The 5,214-nt window shown below is 49.6% G+C and overlaps 1 long non-coding RNA gene across 2 annotated transcripts; it reads right to left on the bottom strand.

The window, feature by feature from the left end:
* Nucleotides 1-383: 383 nt before the first annotated feature.
* On the bottom strand, nt 384-1,789 carry LOC125165918 (uncharacterized). Of its 2 annotated transcripts, none has more exons than XR_007152264.1 (3): nt 923-1,789; nt 673-826; nt 384-569 (listed from the first exon to the last, which is right to left on the bottom strand). It is a non-coding gene; the product is annotated as an uncharacterized LOC125165918 (long non-coding RNA). The 2 variants fall into 2 exon arrangements; XR_007152263.1 differs by having other exon boundaries at nt 384-826; nt 923-1,067; nt 1,633-1,789.
* Between the last annotated feature and the right edge of the window lie 3,425 nt (nt 1,790-5,214).

The raw sequence follows: 5,214 nt of genomic DNA, 5'->3' as shown, positions 1-5,214 counted from the left end.
TACGGTGCTGCCTCCTGACGTTTTCCCCCAGATACTTTGCTGTAAATAATTTCTCAGCTTGCTCTGTATCTTTATGATTACCATTTTCAGTGTTTGCAAAATATGCTGGAGAAGGACCGTGCTGCAGCTTACCCAGTCAGGTGTCAAGGTGAGACCACTGGGAGACTCAGGGACAGCTGCAAGCGACTCACCTTTGGGCACGGGGCTTTTTCTTATTTATTTATCTTTATAAATAACTGTTTTGTTTTAATTTTTTAAATGTTTGCTTATTTTTGAGAGAGAGAGAGAGTGACAGAGCGTGAGTTGGGGAGGGGCAGAGAGAGAGGGAGATACAGAATCCAAAGCAGGCTCCAGGCTCCGAGCCGGCAGCACAGGGCCCGACACGGGGCTCGAACAGACGAGCCATGAGATCATGACCTGAGCTGAAGCCGGACGCTGAACTGACTTGAGCCACCCAGGCGCCTCTTTTTCTTAGATTTTGGATGTTATTTTTTAGTTCCCATTCTCACCAGCGTAGCTTGGCTTGCTCTTTTATTAGGATTCCGGGTGCTGGTTGCCACATTCCTTATCTGCATGAAAACAAAAGGTCCCTGGTGCTGAGTGGAAATTCCCCTGGGAGCATGGCTTTCATAGTCCCAGCCGCCAGACGGTACAGCAAGAGCGGAACTTGACCTTCGTTTCATCCCAGTGGCTCCAAAGCAGGGGTAGCAGTCGGTGAGAAAGACGCAGATCCTTTGAAAGGACAGACACGTGCCTCAAAGAGCATCAGGGAACCGTGTACTAAGGGTCAAAGCCAGCCTGCTCAAAATGCTGAAAATGGATGGTCCTGAATAAGGGGATCATAGAGAAGATGTCAGGCCTCCTTCCCTCACACCCGATCTGATTTATGCCCCTCCCCCTGCACCCCAGGCCACCCGCTCACCTGGAAACCGCCGTCCTGGTTTTTCAGACCCGGGTTTTGGGCAACTGCCAACACGCTATCTCCTTCCCTTCTCCTCCTTCTGGTCCTGAATCAAAGAGTCGCCCCTCTTCTGGTCTCCCTCATCTTGCTCCTCACTCTCTTCAGCCTGAAGCAAGGGATGTGACATCTGCAGCTTGTCACGAACCCCCCGGGCAGATTCACCCGAGCCCCTCCAAGGCCCCTCTACCTAGTGCTGTTGGGAAGTGAACTGAGTCAAGAATGGCTCCATCCAGAGTCAAGTCTCTACTGCCATTATGGTGCTTTTGTGGGGTGGCGTGGGGGGCAGCTCTGGAAGCCAATTTCATCCCCCCCATACTTTCCCAGCTTGTGGAATAACTTCCTGCCTTTGCCTCCCCTTACCCCCAAATCCTGGGCCCTCACACCTCCTTCCAGTCATTCTGCCACAAACTAAAAATGATACCTCTGTGTGGAAACCCTTAGCGTTCTTTCTTTCCGAAGCAGTTTCGAGGACCCTTCTCCTCAGTCTTCCCCCTAAGATGGTGGGGAGTGTGGGTGTCCCCGGGGAAGGGAGCCACCACGGGAGGGCCACCTGGCTCCTGGGAGCTGGTGGGTCTGAATTCCTGAGGGCACGGGCCTCATCACCTAGAACCCACAGTATCTGCACCTCTAGGACTCTCTGGGAAGCCCACCTTCTTCATACGATGAGTTACCTTTGTGATTCTGGGTCCTGCCTTCAGAAAGACAGGGCCCAGGAGGCACCTGGGTGGCTCACTTGGTTGAATGTCCGACTTTTGGTTTCAGCTCAGGTCATGATCTCGTGGTTTCTGGAATGGAGCCCCACATCAGGTTCCACAATGACAGCACGGAGCCTGCTTGGGATTCTCTTTCCCTCTCTCTCTGCTACTCCCCTGCTTGCATGTGCTTTCTCTCTCTCTCTCAAAATAAATAAATAAACATAAAAATGATAATAAATAAAAACAGACACTTGAATGACCGAATTCACTTAAAAATAATGGCAGGGGGCACCTGGGTGGCTCAGTCAGTTGGGCATCCGACGTTGGCTCAGGTCACGATCTCACGGTTTGTGGGTTCGAGCCCCGTGTCGGGCTCTGTGCTGACAGCTCAGAGCCTGGAGCCTGCTTCGGATTCTGTGTCTCCCTCTCTCTCTGCCCTTCCCCCACTTGCACACGCATGCGCGCTCTCTCTCTCTCTCTCTCTCAAAAATAAACATTAAAAAAATAAGAATGGCAGTCTCAAAACTTGCCTCTACAGATAGGACTGATATGTTAAATATAGTGCCCGCCCCCGTGTGAGGGCAGAAGCAGGTCGGAGCCACCCAGGCTCTAATCTTGTCATTCACTAGCTGGGCAAGTCATTTACCCCTCAAACCTCACTTCATGCGTATGTAAATGAGATAACACGAACCTCAGAGAATTTCTGGGGAGATTCAACAAAATGAAGGCCAGGGCACCTGGGTGGCTCAGTCTGTTAAGCATCTGACTTCGGCTCAGGTCATGATCTCATGGTTTGTGAGCTCCAGCCCTGTTTTGGGTGACCCCGATTCTCTCTCTCTCTCTCTCTCTCTCTCTCTCTGCCTCTCACTCACTTGTACCCTCTGTCTCTCTCTCAAAAACAAATAATAAAACAAACAAATAAATAAATAAAATGAAGGCCAAACACTTGGCACTTGGTAAACAGGAACTGTTTTGAATAGGTGGAAAGAGGCAGGAATTTCCCAGGAGCTGAATGGGATCTGCTACTCTTCTGGTCTGAAGTTGCATGGCTCAGGGAATGGGGGCTGGGGGGCTCTGAGGAGAGGGCATCACCCCCAGGAGGGGACCACAGCATATTACCCCAAAGAGGAAAGCTTAGCTGCCTAGCTGACACCGAATGTTAACCCGGCCCCAGCTTTTTGCAAGACCCACAGAGGCTTCCTCTCTGTGCCACCCCCCCCCTGCCACCCCCCAAAAAAAACAAGCTCAGCCAATTCCCAAAGCTTGTGGCTGGGAGCCCTCGGCCTCAGCAGGGCTGGCGTCTGCCCCAGACCTCTCCTGGTCTGCTGGCTTCTTGGTGCAGAAAATTCCTGATGGAGCACAGCTGTCCCAGGCCTCCCCGGGACTCTAATGGGACATAAGTGGCCCTCTTTGATGCTGCTGACCTTTCTGTCCCACGTGTCTTCAGTCAACTAAGACCTGTCAGCTTAGGGTGACTTGGGCCCAGTTCTATGCTGAATTCCTTCTCGTGAATATGCATGCACCCTTAGCTTAAAACTTCCACTGTTCTGGAGCCATAGTGCTTTGGGACACGTCCCCGGTGTCCTCCCAACTTTTGCAAGTAAAACCCTTCCTTTTCCCACTCTTTGGCTTGGTTGTGTCTCTGTGCTTCACACCCACCAAGGAGGGGGACCCAACTTGGGGGACCGTATTTTGGATACCCGGTTAAGACATAACCCTTTGGGGTCCTCCAGCTCTCAACAGGTGACAGACACGGTAGGCAGCTCACTGAGGTCATGCAGCCTGTGTTGCTGGGGACCCTGCGGGGAATGGCATAGGAGAATTCCTCTTGGCACCTAATTTGTTAGGTACCTGCAACTCGACTCACTGAATGGAGTCAGTGTCCACTCTGGACATCTTTTATTATTATTATTATTGTTATTATTATTGTTTATTTCTGAGAGAGAGACAGAGAGACAGAGCATGAGCAGGGGAGGGGCAGAGAGAGAGGGAGGCACAGCATTCGAAACAGCCTCCAGGCTGTGAGCTGCCAGCACAGAGCCCAACGCGGGGCTCCAACTCACGAACTGTGAGATCGTGACCTGAGCTGAAGTCGGCCACTTAACCGACCGAATCACCCAGGTGCCCCGAGTGTACACTTTTAAATTATCAACTGGGAGAGCTTACCTACCAGCTTTCTGGAGAATGGAATTTTCAGTGTGCTAAAAGCAGCAAGTCTGTGTCTCCACTAACCCTTATGATAGACCTCTTGGCAGCTGGAGACAAATTCTTTGCAGAGATCCAAGGATATGGGGAACCAGACATCAATCCTGTCAGACCACCTGCTAGGGTGCCTCCTGGGTTACTGGAAGCCTTTTGGGTATACCCCAATGACAAAGAAAACTTGTGTTCTTTTGTAATACTGCCTGGCCTCCGTACCAACTAGGAGACCAGGAGAAGAAGCCAGAAAATGGCTTGTTAAATTCAGTTAGACCTATTTTGTAAGGAGGAAGAGAGATGGGATGAGATCCGTTATGTACAAGGCCTTATGGCCCTCCACCAGAATAAGGGACTACAGAAGAAAGGTGGGTTTAAGCCTATCCAACTATCTAACCCAAAGGGTAAGACCATGCTCTTTTGGAGGGACCCCTGAAGACCCCATAGACTTCCCTTTGCCTCAAAGATCCTTTGCCCTGAAGTCCCCAGCCCTCAGCCCCATCTGCAACTCTGTCCCCTCCAGATTCTGAGTCTCTGCCAGATCCACCCTATTTCCTCTCCAGACCCATCTAAACTGCCCCCACCTTACTCAGATTAGGGAGACTAACAGCAGACTCCCTGTGTGCAGCCCCCCAACTACTATGCATGGTAACCCTTTTTTTTTTTAAGTTTATTTATTTTTGAGAGACAGAGACAGCAGAGGAAGGGTAGTGGAGGGGCAAAGAGAGAGGGAGAGAGAATCGGAAGCAGGCTCCGTGCTGATTTGGAGCTCAAACTCAGGAACCATGTGTGAGATCATGACCTGAGCTGAAACCAAGAGTCAGATGCTTAACTGACTAAGCCAACCAGGTGTCCCATCTGCTGGAGGTTTATAATATGACTTCCCTAGGACCCATATCCCTAAATTGGGCCCATTCCTAGCCACTGCCTTAAACAGGTCAGGAGTCTAATCCCTGACTAAGAGGGACTTGGATTTTAAGTCCAAGCAACCCTATAATAGATGGGAATGGTCTTGGGCATACTATCTGTAGGGGCCTTTCCTGGTTCACTGAGATCCCAGAACTAGAAAAGTCAATCAAAAATATATCCATTCTTGGGGCACCTGGGTGGATCAGTCAGTTAAGTGTCTGACTCTTGGTATCAGCTCAGGCCTTGATGTCAGGGTCGTGAGCTCAAGCCCCACATTGGGCTCTATGCCCAGTATGGAGCCTACTCAAAAAAAGAAATATATATGTGTGTATATATATATATATATATATATATATATACATATATATGTATATATATATATATACACATATATATGTATATATATATGAATATATATATGAATACATATACATATATATTCAACAATCTTGG

This window comes from Prionailurus viverrinus, chromosome B2, assembly GCF_022837055.1.
Source record: "Prionailurus viverrinus isolate Anna chromosome B2, UM_Priviv_1.0, whole genome shotgun sequence".
Classification (NCBI taxonomy): Eukaryota; Metazoa; Chordata; class Mammalia; order Carnivora; family Felidae; genus Prionailurus; species Prionailurus viverrinus.
This window is presented reverse-complemented; position numbering and strand designations above follow the sequence as displayed.